Raw genomic sequence first — 26,990 nt, forward strand, 5'->3', positions numbered from 1 at the left:
TTTCTTTCTGAGTTTGGGGTAATTTTTATGTTTTGAATTATTTTGATTCTTCAGATTTCACTCTCCTGACCCCTCTTTCTATCTGGTGTCCCAGATACTTTAATGAGGTGGTACAGTATCGCAGTTTCTCTGGGGATACTTTATGTCTACATTTTGCTAAATGGTTCAGCAATGCAATAGAATCGATCACACAGTCATTTCTTGTTCTTGATGCCAATAATAGGTCATCAATATACTGCGCCAGGACAGATTTTCCGGGCAGTACCAGTGATTCCAGGCACTTTTTCAAAATCTGATTAAAAATGGATGGACTTTCTGTGTACCCCTGAGGAATACGATTCCAAACGTAAACATGGTCGTCAAATTTGAACGAAAATAAAAACTTGCTATCTGGATGCAGTGGGATGGAGAAGAAGGCATGGCATACATCAATTTATGGCAATTATAGGTGAATTACAAGGACTGCTCATTTTTTTTCCAGAATACCTTGTTCAACTAAACGCCCTATTTCTAGTGCAACACCTGCTTTTATCTCGGGACTCATTTTGTACTGTCGAATATTTGGGTAAACTGCACCTTCTTTCACTGTCACTTTAATGGGATCGACATCTGCCATTAGGCCTACCTCTTTTCCAGTAAAATCCCATTCATCAGGATTTACTAAAGTCTTTAATTCTCCTGGTAAATCTTCTAGAGACATCTTTTTAACTTCTGTTTCTTGTCTGGCTAGCATAATTTTGTACGCTCCGTCTTCATCTGGAGTCTGAATTTCAACACCATTTGGTGAACAAAAGAGAATCGCACACTACGAATTTGTGTATTTCTCGGAAGTTGCCAATACAAACGTCCATAGGTTCTGTGACAGGGGTCCTAATTTTTTTATTAGAAACGCCCACTACTTGGATTGCTTCTCCCGAGAGGGGTAGGTTTGGGATGTCTGCTGTTCTCACAGTAGAACGGGTAGCACCAGTGTCCAACAAAAATGTAACATCATTTCCCTCCACTTTCTCTTCAATGTAAGGACCTGACTGATCTACCGGTAAGGATGCGCCAAGTACACAATCCTCTTCCCCACCTCTCAGGCACCGTAAGTCTTCCTCAAATTCAAAGAATGTGTCCTGCAAAAGAAACTGTGGTGTTACTGTATTTTTCTTACCACTTCCTTCCCGAAATCCGGTGTCCACACTGTATTAGGGTTGTCTCACAAAATATGGCATAGGGGCTTGAGGCAAATGATTCTGTATTACCTGTTGCGGCTGTCTCATTGACACCTCATTCTGCGTCTGTGGATTTAAATTTTGAGTTTGGACATTATTATTCTGTCTTAATTTACACTTGTTTCTCCAATGCCCTAATTTTCTGCACCCATGACAAGAAAACTTTTTCTTTGCCTCTTCTTTACTCATTTTCCCTCTGGGTTTGCCCCCACTTCCTTCACCTTGGCTTTCCCCTCTTTTCTGATTATTTGCTTGTTGTCTTAATTGGAGTTCCTGTTGTTCTGCCATTTTGACTTGAGCCCACATTACCTTTTCTTCAAATTTCTTTTGTTTATTATCAATTTCATCCTCACAGTATTTTGCATACTTGAGAAGTTCGTCGACAGGCTTCGCTTGCCAACATAGTTTATGCTCTTTAATTGTTTGGGAGATTTCAGGTTTTAGTCCAGACACAAAACGATAAATAAAATGTGTCATGTCCTTATTATCAATGTTTTCTAAACCACTGTACTGTTTAAATACCTTCAAGTGGCGCTCATAATATGCATGTACAGATTCGTCTTTATTTTGGGTGGTTCTGTCTATTTTAGTCCAATCAGTTTCTTTGGGGGGATTTTTCCTTTTAAGTAAGTTATCACCTGATTGTATTTCTTCATCTCTTCCCCGGAAGGGGTTCCTGTCTTTGGATCTCTAGGGTATTCATCATTAGGCCAATCTACTGTGATTTTACACCCTGACCATAAATCAGCTGGAACAACAATGTCAAACAACCCCTCCAAATCCTTTAACAGTACTTTCGACACTTTCACAAACCTTTCAACTGGAAAGGGGCGACCACTCGGTCCCCCCGAACGTATGGTGGAGTGCCTCGATCCCCCCGGGAAGCCATTTTTGGGCGGGAGGCGTGTCTCGGCTGGTATGCCCGAAGCGGCGTAGCCGGAGCGCGCTTTTTCCCGCCCTAGAGTGGGCTGGCCTAGACACCGACGTAGCCAGCCCCGCCCTAGGGGCAGGCAGGGGCGGGTTCTCGCCCGCCCTGAAGACGGATAAAAAGTGACGCAAGACCAGAAGACGTCCTCTTGTTCTTGTGCTCCGAAGCTGCACCTCCTCGCTACACGTGAGCTCGGGACAGAACGAAGAGCCAATTTTGAGCGTTTTTGATCTTTTTCTTTGTCTTCTAGATTCTTCCTCGGAGAAATGCCCAAGAAAGGAGCAAAGAGAATGACGACCGACCAGATGGTGCGGGCCCTTTGCAAAGAGGTGTCCGACATAAAGAAACGTTTGGCGGAGCGAGATGGGGAGGAGGGTTCGGGCCCTGCGCCGGCTGGCGGGAGACCGAAGAGGCCGAGAAAGGTTCCAGCCGGTGGAGACGTCCCGGTTCCCTCTGCCCCGCTCGAGGCGCCGACCCCAGTACCGATGGAGGGGAATCCAATCCCCGTTGTCGTCACCCCGACATCTAAGGAAGACATGCCCCCCGAGCTGGCAGCACAGCTGGCAGCTTGGTTGGGGGATATTAGTGATGGCGCCACGGCTGCCGAGGCACAGGCACTGATAAAAGGGCTTCGAGAGAAGAGAGAGGCGGCTAGAGTGGCGGGGATAGACAAGCCGCAAGCGGCAGAGGCTGCGTCCAGTTCAGGTAAGCGGCCATTGCCGATTGCAAGGGACGAGTCAGCACCCTCTCGTAGAGAGAGATTGGGACAACATGTGCCTTTAGCTATAAAGGAAAAGATCTGGGCAGGGGAATACGTGAATATTTTTTCCTTGCTTGTTGATCATTATGATGTGGAGCATGTGAAGAGTCAGAAGGACTTAATGCATCCGAGTGTTTGGCGCGCAAAAATGGCCGCCTTTAAGGTAAATGAGAACATTGGCAATTGGGGCAATGCATGGGGTATTTTTACATCGATTTTGGGGGAACGTAGGCCCGAGTTGCTTCCTGAGTTTCCCGTTTATCAATCAAGGATTATGGGTTACTCGACAACGTATCAAGGTAACCATTGGTTTTGTTACGATAATCTGTTCAGGAAAGAAAAGGAACATAACAAGAGTTTAACTTGGGATTGTTACGATTCTCTAACATGGGATAAAATGAAAGAATCGGGAATGTTAAGAATGCCATTGGCCGGGAGCAATGTTGTTGATTACTCCCGCCAAAACGTGGGGACGGCCTTTCGACCAAGTACGAGCACCGACGACCAGTCGAGGCCCGCAGGTAATACAGGGAGAAAGGGTTTCTGTTTTAATTTCAACAAGGGGAAATGTACCAGGCCTCCTGGATCGTGTAAATTCAAACACGAATGTAGTACGTGTGGGTCATCCCATCCTGAGTCATCGTGCAGAGCCAGAACGAGTGAGAATGGGGGTAAGGGAGGCGCCAAACAGGTCTAAGCTAGGCCGAGGGGCGCCTTTACCAACCCCGATTGATACCTTGGCAATGATTCCCTGGCTCAGCGAATACCCGGATCGTACTTCTGCCGGGGTGCTGCGGAACGGTTTTACACATGGTTTCCGCATCCCGGTAGGGGACTTTCAGGGGGTGGGGATGTGCAAAAACCAACTTTCCGTTTTACAACATACATCTGTTGTGCAAGAAAAAATTCAGAAAGAGGTTAGCCGGGGACGGGTCGCCGGCCCGTTTAGTGTACCCCCGGTACCGGATTTCGTTTGTTCTCCGTTAGGGGTAGTCCCCAAGAAGGACCCAGGTGAGTTTCGTTTGATCCATAATCTGTCTGCTCCACATGGTCTTTCGGTGAACGACGCAATTGATCCAGAGGTTTGTTCGGTGCGATATGCATCTTTTGATGAGGCAGTAGCCATCTTGAATCGCCTGGGGCACGGGACGTTGATGGCGAAATCTGATATCGAGTCAGCGTTCCGGTTGCTCCCGGTACACCCAGACGATCAGCGTCTTCTGGGATTCGGGTTCCAGGGGTCATTCTACATGGATAGGTGTATGCCAATGGGATGTTCTATATCATGTGCTTACTTTGAGCAATTCAGTACCTTCCTGCAATGGGTGTTCACGAAGAGAACGGGTTTCCGAAATGTAATGCACTACCTTGATGACTTTTTGTTTCTTGGCCCCGCCGGTAACCTCGAATGTGCACAGGCCTTAGCTGAATTCTGTGTGTTAATGGGTCATCTTGGCGTGCCATTGGCACCGGGTAAAACTGTGGGTCCCACGACTTGCCTCGAGTTTTTGGGGATCGAGTTGGACTCAAGGGAGGGGTGCTTCCGTTTACCAGCAAGCAAAGTGTCAAAATTCAGGGCAGCACTCCAAGTTTGTTTAAATGCATCCAAAGTTACACTGCATCAGTTGCAACAATTAGTGGGAAAATTGAACTTTGCCTTGAGAGTGATACCAATGGCTCGCCCTTTTTCCCGCTCAATTGCCCAAGCGATGGTGGGCCTGAAGGAGGGTCATCATCGCACAAGGTTATCGGCTGAGGTCCGCCAGGACATGCGGATTTGGTTAGCATTCTTGGCGGACTTCAATGGCCGAGTCGTCTGGAGCAAGCCAGCCGTGTCCTCCGAAGAGCTTGGGCTATGGACAGATTCAGCAGGAAGCGTAGGTTTTGGCGCCATCTTCGGCACAAAATGGTCGGCACAAAAGTGGCCCCTATGGTGGCACGAGAAGGGGCTGACGGGTAATATCGCTTTCCTTGAACTGTTTCCCATTCTGGTGGCCCTGAGAACATGGCCAGAAGGGTTGAGAGATCATTCTGTTGTGTTCTGGTCCGACAATATGACCGTGGTAGAATGCATCAATAGTCAGGCAGCCCGTTGTAAATTGATTTTGAGGCTGCTCAAAGAAATTGTCTTACTGTGTATGCAACTGAACGTGATATTCAGAGCGAAACATGTCCCAGGGGTGATGAATCAGGCTGCTGATGCACTGTCTCGTTTTCACATGCAGGCTTTCTCGGGTTTCCTTCCCTCAGCGGACCCAGAGCCGGCACCCTTCCCCGAAGCTCTCTGGTCTCTCGGTGCCCCGAACTTCGTCACCTCGTGGGAGAGAGTCTAGCACCCAGGACAAGGAAGGCATACGAAGGGGCGTTTCGGGCCTATTTAGCCTTTTTGGGGGCAGAGAGAGGGGGACTTTGGGGTCAGGAGGAGTCGGTAATACTTTTTCTGATGTCTTTACGTAGGGCTGGGAAATCGGTGGCTACGGCCCAAAGGCATCGTGCCGCCATTTCCTTCGTTGCCAGGGCCCATGGCATCCAGGACCCAACAGCGTCTTTTACAGTTCAAAAGGCGCTGCGTGGGTGGCAACGCCTAGAGGGTCGCAGTGTAGACGTGAGACGACCGATAGGGCTTGATAGATTGTCCCAGTTACTGGCCTCGCTCCCTAATACATGCTCGTCTCCCTTCGAGACCTGTTTGTTCCGGACTGCATTTACGCTAGCGTTTCACGGGGCTATGAGAGTTAGTGAGCTGGTTGCAAGGAACAAACAGGATGTGGCGGGGGGCTTGTGCAGGGAGCATGTTCAGATCAGGGGCGATGCGATGATTGTCTCCTTTCCCAGGTCCAAGACCGACCAAGATGGGAGGGGGGACTGCACGATCATTCGCAGGATCCCCGGGTCATCCATGTGTCCGGTACAGTGCTTAGAAGATTACCTAGCACGGAGGGTGGCATCATGGGGAGGGGCATTGTTAAGGCATGCAGACGCCACCCCACTGACGAGGTTTCAGTTTCAGCGGGTGCTTGCAATGGCCATCGCCGCAGCGGGCTTGGACCCGGGCGAATTCGGGACCCATTCCTTTCGGATAGGGGCTGCCACTGAAGCTGCAGCCGGGGGTCTTACTGTAGAACAAGTGAAACGTGTGGGGCGCTGGTCCTCCAATTGTTATAAGAGGTACGTGCGATTGCACATGTTGTGAAGCTGTAATCATGTACTCACGCTTCTTGTCTTTTGTTTGTTTTCAGTTGCGCAAGCCTACGCGGCAGGGCGGACTGTGCAGTCGACCCAACACCAGGCCAGCGGTCGCACGTCACCGGCTGAGAGGAAGGAGGTGTGGGTCGTGGGCCACTCATACGTGAGACGGGCCGCAGACGTATTCAAAGCAGGTGACATGATTCACGTACCTGGGGAATACGGGTACAGAGTGTCCTTCTACGGAAGGGGCGGTCTCTGTATTGACCAGTTTCAGGCATTCTTTGAGGGTTTGTTAGAGCGGATGAGGTCACCGCCGTCCATAGTCATAGTGCATTTGGGGGGCAATGATTTGGTCACCACCGGTAGACGACTTCTCCTGGAGTCTATGCTTTCCACGGTAAGTTGGTTAGCAAGGAGAGTTCCGGGGTGCGTAATTGCATGGTCTCATATGATCCCACGTAAAGTATGGCGGGGGGCTATCTCGATCCCTGCTTTAAATCATTCGGTTAAAAAATTGAATAACAAAGTGAGTAGGTTGTTCCGTTCCAAGACATTGCATTCGATCTCGCATAGTTGTATTAATGATGACAGTATGTATTTGGGGGATGGTGTGCATTTGTCGAGGGTGGGCAATGAGTTACTCATAGGAGACTTCTTAGCTTGGTTAAAATCGTTGAAACATGACCTTTAGGTAGGAGTTTTGTGGGGGGTCCGGATAGCCGGTCAACTATCCGGACCTGTGGCGGTAAGGTCATGATCGGTGAGCACTAATTGGTAGATCCCTATGAGTGGGCGTCACCCAACACGGATGGGAGCGCTCGGGAGAGGTGGCCATTGGCCCCTCAGTGGGGAGGCGGTCCCGTCTAAGGGCGGGTCGCCGGAAGTAAAGGAAAGGCGGTCAAGGCCCCTTCCTTTGTAGGAGGGGTTACAGCCCCCTCCTGGGGAATTTCCCGGGGCCAGGGTCATCTGCGACGGCAGATGCGGTAAGTTGTGTGGGATGGGGGGAGGTCCACGATACCTTCTAGATACCACACACAAGTCTTCGAACGACCTTTAAATGGCGTCGAGTCTTAAGTGCCCCCGTCAAGTCAAGGGAAATTGTTAGTAGTTGCACTTGAGGTAAGCCTCTGTGCTGTCGCCCCTCACAAGTGGGAGGGGTAAGTCTGGTTAGGGATCTTGACTCCGGTTATGACCTTGCCGTTGGCCCTTAAACGTTAGGATGTACAATTTCAGTGTTTCTAGAGAATGTTTTGTTGGATGCTAGTTCGGCTAGGAGAAACTCTGTATTAGAGAATATGTTAAGGTGAGCCAAACATCGCAATGTGATAATGAAATTGTACATAAAAATGAAACGTTTAATGTTTTAATTTTTTGTTTTAATAAATACGGCCGGGGGAGGGTCACTCCCTCCCCACATCCAAAAAACTTCAAGAACTGTTTCCGGTTTCCCTCCTTTTTGGGATTGTGTTGAGAGGGGGTGGCGGGTATCTCAGCCATATGGAAAGGGGCGACCACTCGGTCCCCCCGAACGTATGGTGGAGTGCCTCGATCCCCCCGGGAAGCCATTTTTGGGCGGGAGGCGTGTCTCGGCTGGTATGCCCGAAGCGGCGTAGCCGGAGCGCGCTTTTTCCCGCCCTAGAGTGGGCTGGCCTAGACACCGACGTAGCCAGCCCCGCCCTAGGGGCAGGCAGGGGCGGGTTCTCGCCCGCCCTGAAGACGGATAAAAAGTGACGCAAGACCAGAAGACGTCCTCTTGTTCTTGTGCTCCGAAGCTGCACCTCCTCGCTACACGTGAGCTCGGGACAGAACGAAGAGCCAATTTTGACCCACCCACCAGCCCCTGAGGACAGCAAGTTGTTGTGCAATAAAGTGAATTGATAAGTTTGTTTTCCATTCCGTTTACAGGCTGTGAAAGTATCAGTTTGTTGTTGATCATAATAAAGTATGGCGAATATTGTGTAGGTTGTTTTCGATTAAAACGATTTGATGTAGTGTTGCAATTTTAGCATGTTCCTTCGGTCGTAGCGACCAATGTTTTTTGTAGGTTTGAATAAAAATTGTCGTATTTATTTTTGGTAGGCGGTAAGGTCATGATCGGTGAGCACTAATTGGTAGATCCCTATGAGTGGGCGTCACCCAACACGGATGGGAGCGCTCGGGAGAGGTGGCCATTGGCCCCTCAGTGGGGAGGCGGTCCCGTCTAAGGGCGGGTCGCCGGAAGTAAAGGAAAGGCGGTCAAGGCCCCTTCCTTTGTAGGAGGGGTTACAGCCCCCTCCTGAGGAATTTCCCGGGGCCAGGGTCATCTGCGACGGCAGATGCGGTAAGTTGTGTGGGATGGGGGGAGGTCCACGATACCTTCTAGATACCACACACAAGTCTTCGAACGACCTTTAAATGGCGTCGAGTCTTAAGTGCCCCCGTCAAGTCAAGGGAAATTGTTAGTAGTTGCACTTGAGGTAAGCCTCTGTGCTGTCGCCCCTCACAAGTGGGAGGGGTAAGTCTGGTTAGGGATCTTGACTCCGGTTATGACCTTGCCGTTGGCCCTTAAACGTTAGGATGTACAATTTCAGTGTTTCTAGAGAATGTTTTGTTGGATGCTAGTTCGGCTAGGAGAAACTCTGTATTAGAGAATATGTTAAGGTGAGCCAAACATCGCAATGTGATAATGAAATTGTACATAAAAATGAAACGTTTAATGTTTTAATTTTTTGTTTTAATAAATACGGCCGGGGGAGGGTCACTCCCTCCCCACATCCAAAAAACTTCAAGAACTGTTTCCGGTTTCCCTCCTTTTTGGGATTGTGTTGAGAGGGGGTGGCGGGTATCTCAGCCATATTGTCGGTACCATTTTACAGATTTTTCTCTAAGCTTTGGGAAATCATTAGTACATGAAAATATATCCTGTTGGGACCATAGGACATGTACATAACCTCCTCCTGGCACGTCTCTCATCGGACACAACCTTTCAACTTTTTCTGCTTCTTTTAATAAATACTCAGAAGACGTTTTATTTGCCTTTGCCTCTTCTTTTTCCTTTGTCCATCTAACTTTCCATTTGTCTAGCTCTCCCCATGTTTGCAACAACAACCACAATTCTTTTATCTGCAATTTACGACCTGACACATTCATGTTTTCCAAATCTTTGTCAGAAAATTCAGCTCTATAGGGTTTCTGCAATACCTTTGATTTACCAATTCCCATTTCCAAAGCCAAATTCATTAACTTTTCATGATCTGTTTTTGTATCACGAGTGATACTTCTGCATATAAACAATAATTTGTCTTCATCAAATGAGTTTTGTCTGTCCAATCCCACATTTCCCGCTACCATATCTTCTAATTCTACCCTCAATTTGAATATGTCCAATACCTTCATCTGTGATTTAGGCTTCCCTATGTTTCGGGTCCATCTGTCTAATTCTTCTGGACTTACTACAGTTGCATGTCTTGTTCCTGAGGATGTCTCAATCTGTACCTCTTTTGAACATGGGGGTGTAATTTTCCTGATTGAATCACTTACTGGTTCTCGTATAGGTAAATCCATTAAGGAAATTACCGACTCGCATTCGCTTGCTTGATCATCAACTATTAGAGTTTCTTTTCTTGGCTGAACTATGGGTGTAGTCAGAACGGGAGTTTTAGAATCAGCTTGCTTATCTCCATATAAAGAAACTACAGGACCTATTGTTACAGGTATTGTCAGATCTTCAGGACTTGTATTTAATTGAGAGATTTTCTGAATTAATTCACTATGCTGTTTATTTAAAGCTTCCTTCTCTCTCTCTTGAAGTACCTTTTCTAATGAGGTTTCCTGTATAACCTACGGAACTAAAGGTGGTTGTAAAAACGGAGCACTAGGAGTAACTCTCTGAGTTTCTTCTTGGTAAGGTGGTGGATTTTTCATTAACAAGTCATCTAGTAAATCATCATCCGAATCACCACTAGTCATTAGATTTCTCATTTTCTCAGTACCTTTACTTCCTGATGGTTCTTCTGTAGTAAAAACAGGATATAATCCTTCCACTAGCATGGACTGTCTCCACTTTTTAATTTTCTTATCTCTTTTCTCTTTCTGAAATCTGGGATAAAACTTACTCCAATTTCTGTCACTTCTGGACCTGTCTCACTCAAATGATTCTGTCTCCCACTCTTCTAGAGCTTCATATTGCATTAATTTTGGGCTGGGATCTAACTTATTCATACGACTTCTTAAGTTATACAAAATTCTACCATTGAAGGTACCATGTTCTGGAAATGCCAAAATACCATCTTCCTCAGTGTACTCTATCCAGTTTTCTAACCAGACACATGTGTGATAGCTTCTTTGTACCATCATGTATGATGCGGGCGTATTAGGTGGTGGAATAATATTCCCTTCTCTAGTTTTAATAACTTTGTCTTTTTTAAAATTATTTTTTATTCTTTTGAAAAGCGACATCTTTCTCTCTTCTCCATACATGATATAAGGTCTTCCTCTAATTTGTTGTTCTCTCGCAAGTCCTGAATATTTTCTTTCAGGACGGTTTCCTATAAATGCTGGATCTAACTATTTATTTTGTACGAAATGTCAATAAATTCAATTAATTCAGTTTGTTTACTTTGCAAAAATATTTTTCCAATACCAGCGCGTCTCTCAAATTTAATGACCAATGAGGTTTAAACTTTCAAGCGGCATTAACCAATGATTGTGCTGCTTTTCTGTGACATGAATATCACTCTCTGCACCCACCCCTCCTTTACAACTTTCTCACGGCTACACACCCGCTGTTTATACAAATCCCAGCGCGGCTCGCTATGACGTCAGTGCAGCACCCGTGACCGATTCCCTCTTTTTCAAGGTAATATGACAATTTATTTTTTCAAAATTCAATTATACATTTTATTAATTGACAACATGAAAACATTCACTACTGTGCCTGATGACTAAATTCAAAAGAAAGTTAGTTTTGTTCACAACGAGTAAACCTAATTCCGTCTACTCTTCATACACTGCAAGTAAAACAACCTTCCATTTACTCTTCACTTAAGCAAAAAGAACCTGCTACTCCTCCATAATTACCCTTTCTAGGTGATATAATACCAAAGTTTCACCAGCGAACTCATTGCTACCAATCACTCTCACATTTATTCTAGAAAAAAATTTACCTAACTAGTGCTTCAAGTTTTGCCTAACTTTTCGCACCTATTCCTCAAGGCAAGTAACCTCACTGCAGTGTGGCTTCTATTTACCAACTGCTTTCTTTATCCCGGGATATTCCAGACAACATTTAACACGAGCAGTTTTGGTTAGCACATAAATCAATAAACAATCAACAATCAATAATCAATAGTCAATATACAACTAACTACCTATTTTTAACTAATCCCTAACCATAACTCTGCTACCAAGAAAAGTATACTGATAGAGCACGCAGGGACCTACTAGCTCAGTTTACCATACTCACCTGGGCTCATATAACATTCATACTTTGAACTAGCAGTCCTGCCTAACCAATTACTAATTTTGTCACCCTATCAGTTGCCCTGAGGTTCGATTTAGGACTTATACATGTACACCATGACTTACCAATCCTTGTCACCTTATTATAAGTCCTGTGAATTAGAGGTAGTTAGAATAAATAGGCAATATTTAAACACACGTACTTTCTTATAATAACCACAGACTCGGGGAAACCTTTATCTATGAGAGATTTTCTGAGTCAAGATGAAAAAGGCCACAATCTTGTGACCATAAATTTTACGAGCAAGAATATAACCAGTAGGACATAAAGTTTGTAAGAATTCACAATAACACCTTTAGACATTCAAGGACCGCCTTGACAACAATGCACAAAATAGTAAGGAGCTCTTCAACATCGTGAAGGAATTCTCCAACCCCAGCTCCAACGACATCCCGCCTTCACAAGACCTATGCGACTCACTGTCTACCTTCTTCGGCCGCAAGATCACCGACATCCACAACAGCTTCAACGCCACGACCGTACCAACAACTACCGCCCCCACCACCACCACAGGCACCAACCATCTACTCTCCTGGACAAGCTTCAACAACAAGGACACCAGCAAGATCATGAAGACCATCCATTCCGGCTCACCGCTAGACCCATGCCTCCACCACATCTTCAACAAAGCCAATGCATCCATCGCACCCCATCTCAGCAGGGCGATCAACATCTCCTTCGAGACAGCAACCTTCCCGGAAAGCTGGAAACACGCGGAGATCAACGCCTTACTAAAGAAACCAAAGGCGGACCCCAAGGACCTCAAGAATTTCCGGCCCATCTCCCTGCTCCCATTTCTGGCTAAGGTCACCGAGAAAATCGTCAACAAACAGCTGACCCACTACCTCGAAGACAACAATATCCTGGACCCATCCCAGTCCGGCTTCCGCAGCAACCACAGCACCGAAACCCCCCTCATTGCCGCCATAGATGACATCAGGACCCAGCTAGACAACGGAGAAACAGCAGCCCTCATCCTCCTGGACCTGTCAGCCGCCTTCGACACTGTCTGCCACTGCACCCTATGCACATGCCTACACGACGCCGGAATCCGAGGGAAGGCCCTGGACTGGACCACATCCTTCCTCTCCGGCAGAACTCAGAGCGTCCGCCTCCCCCCCTTCCACTCCAAGACCACTGAGATCATCTGCGGCGTACCCCAGGGCTCATCCATCAGCCCGACGCTGTTCAATATCTACATGGCACCCCTCGCCCACATCGCCCGTCAACACGACCTCAACATCATCTCCTACGCCAACAAACACCCAGCTGATCATCTACCTCACCAAAGACCCCCACACAGCCAAAACCAACCTCCACGAAGGAATGAAGGCCATCGCCGAGTGGATGAGGAACAGCCGACTGAAGCTGAACTCTGACAAAATGGAGGTCCTCATCCTTGGGTCCACCCCTTTGGCCTGGGCCGACTTCTGGTGGCCGACCACACTGGGAACTGCTCTGACACCCACAGACCACGCACGCAACCTAGGGGTCATCCTCAATTCCACCTTCACCATGACTAAACAGGTCAACGCCGTCTCCTCCTCCTGCTTCAACATCATCCGAATGCTACGTAGGATTTTCAAGTGGATCCCCACTGAAACAAGAAGAACAGTCACCCAGGCCCTCGTCACCAGCAGGCTGGACTACTGTAACGCCCTCTACGCAGGAGCATCGGCCAAGCTCCTGAGGCAGCTGCAACGCATCCAGAACACCTCGGCACGTCTGATCCTCGACATTCCCCGCTGAAGTCACATCACTCCCCCCTGAGAGACGTACACTGGCTCCCTGTCAACAAGAGGATAACCTTTAAGCTCCTCATCCACGCACACAAAACCCTCCATGACCCCGGCCCAGTGTACCTCAACAGCCGACTCAGCTTCTACACCGCCACCCGCAAGCTCCGCTCTGCCGACCTCGCCGCTGTTCCCCACATCCAAAGAACAACAGCTGGAGGCAGATCCTTCTCCCACCTCGCCACCAAGACCTGGAACACCCTCCACACCAACCTACGGCAGACCAAGACCTACTGGCCTTCAAAAGACTACTCAAGACCTGGCTCTTCGATCAGTAGCAGCACCCCCCAGCGCCTTCAGACCCTCACGGGTACGTAGTGCGCTCTACAAGTGTCCTGATCGATTGATTGATTGATTGAGACATTGGTACCTGGGAAGTGTGAGAAAGGGAAATATCACAAGGACATACCACATGGATTATATTTACCTAGAATGGTGCAATGACCAATCCTGGCCACGGGCTGGGGCACAAATATGGACCAGGACCAGGCTCCCGAATAATCAGGTGCCCACGGGACAAGACCGGTGCAGATCAGGACAGGTGACCTCAGCTAAGTGCAACGCCAGCGTCACACACCTCTCTCTAGGAAAAGCCAATTAGTACCCCGATTGGGTAATCAAGTCTTCTGGCAGAGTGCTCCGCCAGCACCTTTACTCTCGATCGCCTATTGAGTGCGTTGAGTCAGTGACAGGTCAGCTATTCGGACAAGTCAGACAATTTCTCTATCTAAACCTACCTTAGTTATACCATTTCGAGGGCAATGTACCAACCCTAAATGTTGCAAATCTACGTGCTCCCCTTCAGTGATTGGTTGGAAAGATGAGGAGAGGTCATCACACCATACTAAGATGATGTAATTTCAGTTCGATTCATATTGATTGAATCCCCACCCACAATTTACTTTCCCATTACTTTATTCCGCCCAACAATATTGGCATACAAATCATATACATTGTATTTATTTGAATCTTCTTGCTTCCTCTTTAGAGGTCAGTAGAGCAGGTTCCCAGGAACATCGTGGGTAAGAAGGGTGTTGGCAACCATTCAATGCCAATGCTTCAGCAATTTCGGAGACAGAGTCCGTGTGTGCGGCATCGTCCAAGATGGAGGATGTAACAGTATTCAGGCCCAAAGTACGATCTAGTAGCAAAGTCAAAAAGAAACATATTAGAATACAAAAATAAATGAATGCACTGTATACCACTTAACTCTACTCTATTCCCATTACTTTATTATAACTTGTGCATTAATAGTTAAGCAGAACGAACAAGCTTAGTACAAGCTGCAGTATAAGCATTAGCATGTAAGATTTAAAGCAGCCATTTCTGGCACTAGTGCGCAGAAGCAAAGATTTCCCACCAAAGCAGAGAGGTACGTCATGCCACGTAGATGTGACGGACGCATGCGCAGAATGTTTCCCGCATTTTCGGCTGCCATATTAGTTCATTCGAGTTAATATTAGTAAAAGCACATAGGCGAGCTTTCCCTACATACTAGAAATGTTGTGCAATGCGGTTGTTAATTAACATAACATGTTGGTTAATATATTACAGGTTATTTAGAGAGGTCTGAGTACAAGCAAGTTTCTGTATATGTGGAACCTTGCTCCATCAGTGCTACACACACACACCAACACATGCATTGGTCGACCGTGCCTTTCTGTTGCTCAAAAGCTGGTTCCAGTTCATTCATATGTGTGGGGTGCACTTCAGTATCAAATGAAAACCTGCCTTAAGATAGTAGCATGTTCTGTTGCGTTGCATCACATTGAATGGGTTATGGGCCTCCCAAACAAACCAGGGGATGATGACTCGGAGATGAATATCCCACCCCACACAGTCATGCAAACCCAGGCTAGCATACCACCTAAGTGACCGAAGGAAGGGAGCATCGAACAGACATCACCACAACCATTTATGTGTTAAACGATCAAATACTTGATACACACACTTCAATGACCCATGTTCACAGAGTAGTTGTATACCATGAACTTCTTGTATATTCTTAGGGTGAATTTTAAAAAGAATTATAGCAGCAGCCGGTACTGACTAATACTCCATGATGAATTCTGCTCAGAGCACACAAACCGATCATGTTACTGTCACATGTAGGTGTGCACTCTTGTGTCAAGTTCTCATTCCTTCTGGGTCTTCCTCGTTATGTCTACATTGGGCCTTTTCTGCAACAGTCCCAGCCTAATCTCCATCACAACCATGGACCTGTATGAATCTTACACGAGCCACGGCAGGCACAGAGACACAGATTAGACTGCAGGCCTCCTCAGTCTCGGGAGCAGGCACTGGCTCCACAGTAGCAGTGCTGAGGCCCCTTCCCACCACCCCACTGAAATGTTCCATTTTAACCTCAAAGTTAGCCGTGCGCCACAATACCACACCAGTAGCTGTGTCCAGCCTATCCCAAAGCCCGAACAGGTAGCTACCAGGCGCCGTCTGTGGTGCAGTGTCGGGGACAGGTCATGGATTCTGCCAGAGGACAGACACCGCCTCAACCATTGCTTCGATTTGGTGCGCCATTGACTAATGGTCTTGACCTCTTCCTTCTTTGTCTTTCCTTTACCCCCAGGACCTGCATGGTCTTCAGTTGCAGACGATGGGCTGTCAGCGTTAATGTTTTCAATGCCTTAATTCCCTGGTAGTTGAAGCCCCTCCCGTCCCTTATGGCCATTATCCTAATCATGTGTATGAGGCAACTAGAAGTGCATTTTCCACTATCCTGATTCACTAGGCCAAATGAACTGGTTCTTGTGCTGGATATGTAGTGATGTCAAGAAGGAATGTATACAGCTCATATATCCCACATATCAGTATGAAGGCTCTACTTGAAGTTTCAGGGCATTGCACTCACCTGTGGCAGTGAGATGTTGTGAATCAGTCTCTGTTGTTCTGGTTCCTGTCTGAGGCGTTGGCACCAAAGTTGCTTCTGCCATCTCCTCCCAGGAAGGTAGGGGGTGGTGAGGAGTTGTTTCAGTTTCATTGCCAGCTGCTTCACTCATCCTGCTTTGCAAGATTTCGTTTTGAGCATGACCTGAGACTGTCCCAATCTTAGGGCCCGATTCACAGAACTAACTTAAGACAAAATCCTAAACTTACTACCATTTTTGTATTCACAGAAGGCACTTACTCATGTTGGTATTCACAGAGGACACTTACTCATTTCGGTATTCACAGAAGTTAAGAGTCCTAACTTTAGGACTCCTAAATGCCTTCTGTGAATACCCAAAGTCTTAAAATTAGGATTTTTCTCAGTTTAGTAGTAGTAAAGTTAGGACTCCTAACTTTAGCACTCCTAAATGCCTTCTGTGAATACCGAAAGTCTTAAAATTAGGATTTTTTCCGTTTAGTAGTAGTAAAGTTGAGAAAAATTCTAATTTTACGACTTTCGGTATTCACAGAAGGCATTTAGGAGTCCGAAAGTTAGGAGTCCTAACTTTACTACTACTAAATTGAGAAAAATCATAATTCTAAGACTTTCGGTATTCACAGAAGGGATTTAGGAGTCCTAAAGTTAGGAGTCCTAACTTTACTACTACTAAATTGAGAAAAATCCTAATTTTAAAACTTTCGGTATTCACAGAAGGCATTTAGGAGTCCTAAAGTTAGGAGTCCTAACTTTACTACTACTAAATTGAGAAAAATCCTAACTTTAAGACTTTCGGTATTCACAGAAGGAATTTAGGAGTCCGAAAGTTAGGGGTCCTAACTTTACTACTACTAAATTGAGAAAAATCCTAATTTTAAGACTTTCGGTATTCACAGGAGGCATTTAGGAGTCCTAACTTTACTACTACTAAATTGAGAAAAATCCTAATTTTAAGACTTTTGGTGTTCACAGAAGGCATTTAGGAGTCCTAAAGTTAGGAGTCCTAACTTTACTACTACTAAATTGAGAAAATCCTAACTTTAAGACTTTCGGTATTCACAGAAGGTATTTAGGAATCCTAAAGTTAGGACTCCTAACTTCTGTGAATACCAAAATGAGTAAGTGCCTTCTGTGAATACCAAAATGGTAGTAAGTTTAGGATTTTGCCTTAAGTTAGTTCTGTGAATCGGGCCCAATGTGGTGCTCTGCAGCACACGGAGCTCATAGGTCCTCTCCTGGATTCCTGTTCAGATTTGTTTTTGGTGGCGTCAGGCACAGCCAACAGGGGTTCGCAAATAAAATGTATCATTATTGTCCGCATATTCCTGAACATGTATTTCTCATTCAATATCTAACGTTTTTCTCTATCTCTCCCTCTCGCTCTCCTTCTCCCTCTCTCTCCCCCTCTCCCTCCGTCCTTGTCATTCTCCCTGTGCTGTCATCTGCTTCTGTGGACTCTCCTGTCCAGCAAGCTGATCTTGGCCCTGTGTTCCCTAGTGGCGAGTTCATCGGTCGCTGCAGCATTTGCAATTTACAGCACCCGAGTTGCAATATATTTCGAACTGCTGGTTGGAAATCGATCAAAATGTGAATCCTAACTCCAGTTCGTTAACTTACAGCAATGCATAAATCAGATCAGGCCTGAAAACCTCCCATGCGAGTCTTACTTCATTTGGCAACCGACTTAAGCAGGAAAGAGACGGGTGATGGGGTCAAACTTTCTTGTAGAAGATAAGAGTTTGGCTGACAATTGTAAATTATCCTCGATAGTCATGGTATATGGCAGGAGGATAACAAACATGCAATGTGCAGCAGTGGTGTACTTCTCCCTTCTCTTGATAGAGATTGGCTGCTTGGGGATATTTTTGCAAACAAGGGTATGTGACACTAAACATCCCTGAGTATGGGAGTGAGGCCATCTCCACTTCGTAGGGGCGTTGCGCATGCCCGTTCCTTAGCAATGGCCGGCTTGGGTATGCGCACACCATATTGTTTTGCATGTTTGACTAGAACCTTGACAGATTAATAGGATGGGTAAATAGCGCGCGCTCCGTGGTAGCTCAGTTTTGGCTGGCTGGGCGACTGCTGCCAGACTTTGTTGTATTGGCACAGAGGAAGCCACGGCTAAGGCCTGCTGGGGCAAGGTGCCGGGGGTCACCGGGTTTTGTTCCTCGGCTCAAAAGACAACAATTGCCCTGTCATTGGGCGAGCGCTTTTTGAAATAGTGCGGTTCCAAGGGTGACGGAGTGCTGCCCTCGTGTGTGTGTGTGTGTGTGCGCGCGCGCGCGTCTGTCTGTGTGCTGCATTTTCAAGCACGGTGGAGAGAATAGATGCGAACACATCTGATTATATTTCAAAATAGTTAATCTGTTGAACGACGAAAGGGACTATTTGGTATAAAGTATCGACCACATGCTGCCAACCTGCTTTTCGGCTTGGATTTAAGCTGGTATACACATACCACTAACATTCTACTAGACAAACACCACAAGCTTTGTAACATTTCATATTATTATTTTTTTAAACAAAAGGACAAAACATGCTTACTCACTCTTTATGTGACAATCATTTTGAAACAACCAAGGATAGGGATAGGGCGGTGTGCACACATTTCATGGGAAATGCGCACGATGCGCACGGAATTAAACTAAAGTACACGCTGCCATGAACTGCATTGTATCCTCTTTAGTGGACCATTTTTGTTACCCCTTCAACAAACAGCATACTGTACCTAATAATAAAATAATGTATACCAGCCAGTGCTTTAAATGGGCTGGTACTGCCTAGTACTGAGTACCCCCACGTTTTTTTATTGAAAGAGGAGGTGCCTGCATTTTTCTTAAATTGACCAAAACCTTGAATGGAAGAGAACCGGCACTGCACGGACATTTGCCGTGTTCACCTTGGCCGATGAGTGTTCAGCCAAATAAATCATAAGCTAGTGCAAATATATAAACAGGCATTGGTATAGCCTACGCCTGGCTTGTATTTTTTCCAAACATACTTAATATGCAAATTGCCAAAAATAGAGGAGTGGTCCTACAGCACAGGCACGCCGGCCTTGGCATTAAAGTACACTCCTTTCCAACGGCTGTGCACTTGTAATGAACCGAAATGCTGTCACTGGCAATGAAAAGTCAGTGGATGAAGTACACTGTCCCATTGCCCCGAGTTGCATTCTGTGAGGGGCGGAAGAAAATGGGAATTACACCGGAACAGTCCAATGAACAGGGCTTCTGTAGGTACATATGTGCGAGTTTTTATTTATTTATGTATTTGGAAAACATGAGGCCAACAAGACTGTAAACGCGGTTTCTAGACCAGAACTTAAACTGATCACCCTCGACACCGACCTGCACGAATTCTGAGACAGGGTAACAAATGAGCATATGTGCATTCATTGTCTGTGTCTATGCTAGATTTTTTGTGTGTTTTTGTTGTTGTGGCGTTTACCGTTGTGAAAAACATGCACCAGAACTTGCTACCAACTATCAAGGTTCCGTATAATGGAGAGGAAAGTGTATTGGCTCTGCCTGGCCACAAGCTTTCTGTAGGCCGGACTCTAAAACTTTGCAATTCATTAACTCCCCTTTCTTCCTCTTATAAATGGCCGCCGTTCTGCTACACACACGAAGGGCCTCTAACCCCAACAGTGCTTAGAATTGGGCTAAGAAAGAGGTGTGAATGCATTTGGGGGTTTGCAAAAGCATGAGTGCATTGCCGCCTTGGGGCCGGTCTAACTTATGCAGAGACGCTTTAGACAGGACTTTGCAGAATAATTATCCAGCTATTCAGAGCCACGGACTCATTACCATAAGAATGCCGCCATCGCATGGCACACACACTTGTTCAAAGGCTCAATTCATAATTTTTTTTGGCCTGTTTCCATGGGACTTGCACATTATTTATACAGAAAGGAGTAGAATACGGCCTGTATAATTTACACTTGTTTGGAATTCATAGCACTCCTTCTGCATTGTGCCTAAGTGGTTACCTTCTAGTTAAGCACTACGGGGATTCCGACAGGCTTACCAGCGGCCAAAGGGGCCTGCAAGGGACAGGGGCGAAGGTTGATGCTGTTTGCAGGTATGGCAATGTATGGGCAAGAATAAAAACGAACCTTTGGAGCAGTTATACATTTCGACTGATGAACATGCGTTTTTGTGGCTTAACATTTACTTTACAGTGATGCATTTTTTTATTTTTGCAAACTCAATCCCATTTTATATTTTTTCATATTATACCATATGCAATAACATTTGTATTTTCCAATGGAAGTGTCTTCATATAATAAAGTGATAAATATAATTTCTATATGTCAAAACAATTAATCGTGTGTGACAGATGTTACATTTGGGGCAGCATTTATCATATTTGCTCTTAATTAGCCCATTAACACTGTGTAGAAAGAAAATATCCTGGTGAAGGAAGAGGAACAAGAGAAGAAAATACAGTGAAATGGAAACCAAACATTAGGAGATATTACAAACCGAGACATGTAAGTTGAGAACGTTTTGGCCCAGAGAAAAATGGGGGCTCAATAAAAAGCCAACCTAGTTGCTAAATGTCTATCATTCTGCAGATGAGTTGTCTAGCAGAGCACTCTGGGTTCGATTGAAGGATCCACCAGAGAGTGGTTAATTACCTGTTATCCACCAGAGAGTAGTTAATTACCTGTGATCCGCCAGAGAGTAGTTAATTCAATCAATCAATCAATGACATTTATAGAGCGCACTACTTACCCGTAGGGTCTCAAGGCGCTTGGAGGGGGGGGGGGGGTGGTGCCGCTACTGCTCGAACAGCCAGGTCTTGAGCTTCTTCCTGAAGGAGAGGTGGTCTTGGGTCAAGCGCAGGTCAGTCGGGAGGGAGTTCCAGGTCTTGGCGGCCAGGTAGGAGAAGGACCTTCCTCCTGTTGTCGCTCTTCGGATGCGGGGGACGGCAGCGAGGGTGTGGCTGGCTGATCGGAGGTGGTGTTTGGGAGCGTAGAAGTTGATTCGGTTGTTGAGGTAGCTCGGGCCTTGATCGTGTAGGGCTTTGTGTGCGTGGGTGAGGAGACGGAAGGTGATTCTTTTGTTGACGGGGAGCCAATGCAGGTCTCTCAGGTGTCCAGAGATGTGGCTGTTTCGTGGGATGTCGAGGATGAGTCTGGCTGAGGCGTTCTGGATCCGTTGGAGTCTCTTCTGGAGCTTGGCGGTGGTTCCGGCGTAGAGGGCGTTGCCGTAGTCCAGTCGGCTGGTGACGAGGGCCTGGGTGACTGTCTTCCTGGTCTCCGTGGGGATCCACCAGAAGATCTTCCGTAGCATGCGCAGGATGTTGAAGCACGACGAGGAGACGGCGTTGACTTGTCTGGTCATGGAGAGGGAGGAGTCCAGGATGAAGCCCAGGTTGCGTGCGTGGTCCGTCGGTTTGGGTGCGGTGCCCAGGGTGGGGGGCCACCAGGAGTCGTCCCAGGCGGTGGGCGAGGGGCCCAGGATGAGGACCTCCGTCTTGTCTGAGTTCAGTTTCAGGCGGCTGGTCGTCATCCACTCGGCTACATCTTTCATCCCTTCGTGCAGGTTGGCTCTGGCTGCGGCGGGGTCGTTGGTCAGGGAGAGGATCAGCTGGGTGTCGTCGGCGTAGGAGATTATGTTGAGGTTGTGTTGGCGTGCGATGGCCGCGAAGGGGCTCATGTAGACATTGAAGAGGGTGGGGCTCAGCGAGGATCCTTGAGGGACGCCGCAGATGACTTCGGTGGCCTCTGACTTGTACGGTGGTAGGCGGACTCTCTGTGTTCTTCCGTCGAGGAAGGAGACGATCCATTCCAGTGCCTTCTCCTGGATTCCGACATTGCTGAGGCGCTGCACTAGGGTGCGGTGGCAGACAGTGTCGAATGCCGCGGAGAGGTCTAGGAGGATGAGGGCCGCTGTTTCTCCGTTGTCCATCAGGGCCCGGATGTCGTCGGTGGCAGCGATGAGGACGGTCTCGGTGCTGTGGTTGGCTCGGAAGCCAGACTGTGAGGGGTCGAGGGATCCATTCGTCTCGAGGAAGGCGGCCAGCTGTTTGTTGAGGGTCTTCTCGATGACTTTGGCTGGAAACGGGAGGAGCGAGATGGGGCGGTAGTTCTTGAGTTCGGTGGGGTCCGCTGTAGGTTTCTTGAGTAGAGCGCTGAGTTCGGCGTGCTTCCAGCTCTCAGGGAAGGTGGCGGTGTTGAAGGAGGTGTTGATAATGTCCCGCAGGTGGGGTGCGATGACAGCGTCGCACTTGTTGAAGACGTGGTGAGGGCAGGGGTCAGTCGGAGATCCGGAGTGGATGGAGTTCATCATGCGGACGGTGTCTTCGGTGCTGATCGGAGTCCAGGCGCGGAGGGTGGTGGTGGGCGGCGTTGCTGTGGTCGTGGCGTGCGTTGGTTGAATGCTGAAGCTGTTGTGTATGTCCGCGATCTTGTTGTGGAAGTAGGAGGCGAGGGAGTTGCAGAGGTCTTGCAATGGGGTGATGTCGTTGTTTCCGGCGTTGGGGTTGGAGAGCTCTTTCACGATGTTGAAGCGTTCCTTGCAGTTGTGTGCGTTGTTGTCCAGCCGGTCCTTGAATGCAGTTTTCTTGGCGGCGCGGATCAGTTGGTGGTGCTTCCGTGTGGCAAGCTTGAGAGTGGTCATGTTGTCCGGTGTTGGTTCCCTTCTCCAGGCTTTCTCGAGGGCTCGGCAGTTCGTCTTGGAGCTCTTGAGTTCGTCGGTGAACCATGGGGCCTTCTTGCTGCCGGGTCTGCTGGGCGGGGTCCTCAGTGGGGCGAGTTCGTCCGCGCAGTTGCTGATCCACTTCGTGAGGTTGTCGGCGGCCTGGCTGGGGTTCGCTGAGCTGGCAGGAGGGTGCTGGCTCAGGGAAGCGGCGAGCTGGTCGGCTGTGATCTTGTTCCCGCTTCTTCGGGCAACCTGTTGCTGGTGGTGGTGGATCGTCGTTCTTTTGAAGGTGAAGTGGACGCAGCTGTGGTCTGTCCAGTGGAGTCCTGTGGCGTGGCTGAAGGTGATGTCTTTGCTGGATGAGAAGACGGCGTCGAGTGTGTGTCCGGCGAGGTGGGTGGGGGTGGACACCAGCTGCTTGAGTCCGAGGTTGGCGAGGTTGTCGAGCAGGGTGATGGTGTTGCGGTCGCTGCTGTTCTCCAGGTGGAAGTTGAGGTCCCCCAGGAGGATGTAGTCAGCGGAGGGGAGGGCATGCGGGCTGATGAAGTCGGCGATGTCCTCGCTGAATTGTGTGCGTGGTCCCGGGGGTCGGTAGATCAGGGTGCCTCTGAGGGTGGTCTTCAGGTCGGTGTGGATCTGGAAGTGCAGGTGTTCGGCGGTTGTCAGGGTGTCGTCGGTGTCGGTCATGATGCGGATGGTGTTCCTGTGGATGACGGCGATGCCTCCTCCCATCTGGCTGGCGGAGCGGTCCCTCCGGGTGATCTTGTATCCCTCTGGGATGGCGATGGCGATGTCGGGCGCAGAAGAGGCGTTCATCCAGGTCTCCGTGAGGAAGGCAACGTCAGGGGCTGTGGTGTCGAGGAGGTTCCAGAGTTCGATGGCGTGTCTGTGGACGGAGCGGGTGTTGAGCAGGATGCACTTGAGGTGGTTGCTGCTGGTGTTCGGCTTGGCGGGTGCTGGTGTAGGGCAGGTCCGGATGCAGGTGAACTTGCAGGCGTGGCAGCTGAAGGGTCCGTGGGTGCGTCGTGGGGTGGCTCGGTAGCATCCTGGGATTCGGCCGGAGTTGAGAGCGTTGAGGGTGGCGGCGGTGTACGTCAAGCGGGTGGGCAGGGGTCCTCGAGGGCCAGGGGTCCTGGCACTGGGCGCGGTCCAGGCGCGGACGGGCGTAGACGGGCTTACCTTTGGCACGCCTTCGGCGCACAGTCGGCGCGCCCGCTGCGCGTGACCGCTGCGCGTTCGCACGGTCGCCATATATGGCGAAGTGCGAGGGGGGGCGGAGCAGCTGGGAGGCGGGAGCGGAGAGGGTACAGAATGAAGAAAGGGGCGGGGTTTAGCGGCGGTGGCGGGAAGCGGGGAGCGGGGAGGGATGAGACGGGGGCGAACAAGGAAAAACAGGCAAGCAGGCAAAAAGGGGGGAAAATAATACAATTTACAATTTACAACAATGTACAATTCAGAAACACAATTCAAACAGAAACAGTGGCGCAAGGCAGGATAGCGAGCACAGACCACGCTGCTCGAAGGCAGGGGGCGTGGTCACGCGGTGGCAGCCGGAGCGGAGAGGCAGGCAGTCGGGGGGCACACGCAGCAGCTGGTGGCCGTGCGGCGCGGGGGGTGTCCTAAATTAGCTGTGATCCACCAGAGAGTAGTTAATTACCTGTTGAGACCCACATCACTTGACCTTGCTGGTAGGTCGCTACCCCACCACACAGCTCAGCATGTGTGTCCGGAGCCTGCCCCAGCTGCCGCTGCTGTAGAAGTTGAGGCCCTCCTCCACCCGCAGGCTACCACCTGCGTCTCATCCCTGGTGGCCAGTGGTAGGCCTTAGGTATGTATCACTGTCGCTGTCTGTCTGTCTTCCTTGTACTTCCCATATTGTCTTCTGGTGTCTGTGACCGCTGTTGCCTGTCTACCCCCTGTGCCTGCATTCTTATCTGTGTCCGTTCTCTTGCCTGCTGTTCCCTGATTGTGCTCGTTTTCGTGCCTTCTGCTCCCCTGATTGCACTCGTTTTATTTGCCTCTGCTCCCCTGATTGTACCAGTTTTTCGTGCCTTCTGCTCCCCTGATTGCACTCGTTTTATTTGCCTCTGCTCCCCTGATTGTATCCGTTTTTCGTGCCTTCTGCTCCCCTGATTGCACTCGTTTTTCTTGCGTTCTGCTCCCCTTATTGTACTCGTTTTTCTTGCCTCTATTCCCCTTTGTGCCTCTATGCCACTCGTTTCCCCCTGTTTTTTGTGACCTTTCTGCCCTTTCTTGGGACCTTTTGCCTCTGTGCCACTCGTTTCCCCCCCGTTTTTTGTGACCTTTCTGCCCTTTCTTGTGACCTTTCTGCCTCTGTGCCACTCATTTTCCCCCCGTTTTCTGTGAGCTTTTCTGCCTTTTCTTGTGACCTTTCTGCGTCTGTGCCACTCGTTTTCCCCCATTTTTTGTGACCTTTCTGCCCTTTCTTGTGACCTTTCTGCCTCTGTGCAACTCGTTTCCCCCCGGTTTTTATGACCTTTTCTGCCCTTTCTTGTGACCTTTGTGTCTCTGTGCCACTCGTTTCCCCCCATTTTCTGTGACCTTTCTGCGCTTTTTTGTGAACTTTGACCCTGCTTGCAGGCAGGTCGCCCCCACCCCGCTGCTCGTCACCTGACTGTCTGGTTCCTGCCTCCTTGCTGCCTCCTTGTTTCCTGGGGTTTTCCCTCCCCTCTGCCCTTTGCACCAGTTCCCCCTGCCCCCCACCGCTGCATCCCTGAGACCCCGCCCCCCCCTGCACACCCGTTCGCCTCCCCGCTCCCACCTCCCAGCTGCTTCTCCCATCTCATATGCATGCCGAGAAGCAGCTACGCAGCGGACCCGCGCATCGGGTGCGCCGCTGGCGCACCACGCCCATCCGCACCTGAACCACGTCCAGCGCCAGAACCCCTTGACCCCTTGACCCCGCAAACGCCCTGACACCAGAATCCACTACAACACCAGCACCCTCCACGCACTCAATGCCTTCCGAAACCACACCTGCTTCCAGACCGCCCAGAAACGGACCCACGGACCCTTCTCCTGCCACACCTGCAGCTTCACTTGCGACAGAACCACCAAACCTCCAAGGACTGGATTCAACCACCTCCGCTGCATACTCTTCAACACCCGCTTCGCACGCAAACACGCCGTCGAGCTCTGGGATCTGCTCGACACCTCTGCCCCAGATGTGGCCTTCCTGGCCGAGACCTGGTGGAACGACTCCTCGGCACCCGACATCGCCATAGCCATCCCAGAGGGCTACAAGATCACCCGCAGGGATTGCGCCAACGGAATCGGAGGAGTAATAGCCATCGTCCACAAGTCCACCCTAAAGGTCGCCACCCATGCAGACAACACCCTCAACACCGCCGATCACCTGCATTTCCGGATCCACACCGACCCAAACACCACCTTGGGAGGAACACTCATCTACAGACCCCCCGGACCCCGGGCTCAGTTCAGCGACTCCATCGCCGACCTCGCCAGCACCCACGCACTCGCCTTCACGGACTACATCCTCCTCGGGGACCTGAACTTCCACCTCGGGAACAACAACGACACCAACTCCGCCACCCTGATCGACAACCTCGCCAACCTGGGCCTCAGACAACTCGTCAACGCACCCACCCACCTGCAGACACCACGACCTCATCAGATTAGCCAAGAGATCCTCCTTCAAAGATCGCTTAGATAACAACGCACACAACAGCAAAGAACTCTTCAGCATCGTAAAGGAACTCTCCAACCCCAGCGCCAACGACATCCCGCCCTCACAAGAACTGTGCGACTCACTAGCCATCTTCTTTATCCGCAAGATCGCTGACATCCACGACAGCTTCAACACCATGACCGCCCGACTACGCCAGACTCCACCTCCCCTGTGAACACCACCAGCGCCAACCGCCCGACCTCCTGGTCCAACGTCAACGACGACGAGACACGCAAGGTCATGAACTCTATTCACTCAGGATCTCCGTCTGACCCGTGCCCACACCACGTATTCAACAAAGCAGACGCAGCAATCGCACCCCAACTACGGAAGGTCATCAACATCTCCTTCGAAACA

This window comes from Lissotriton vulgaris, chromosome 1_1 (assembly GCF_964263255.1).
Source record: "Lissotriton vulgaris chromosome 1_1, aLisVul1.2, whole genome shotgun sequence".
Lineage (NCBI taxonomy): Eukaryota > Metazoa > Chordata > Amphibia > Caudata > Salamandridae > Lissotriton > Lissotriton vulgaris.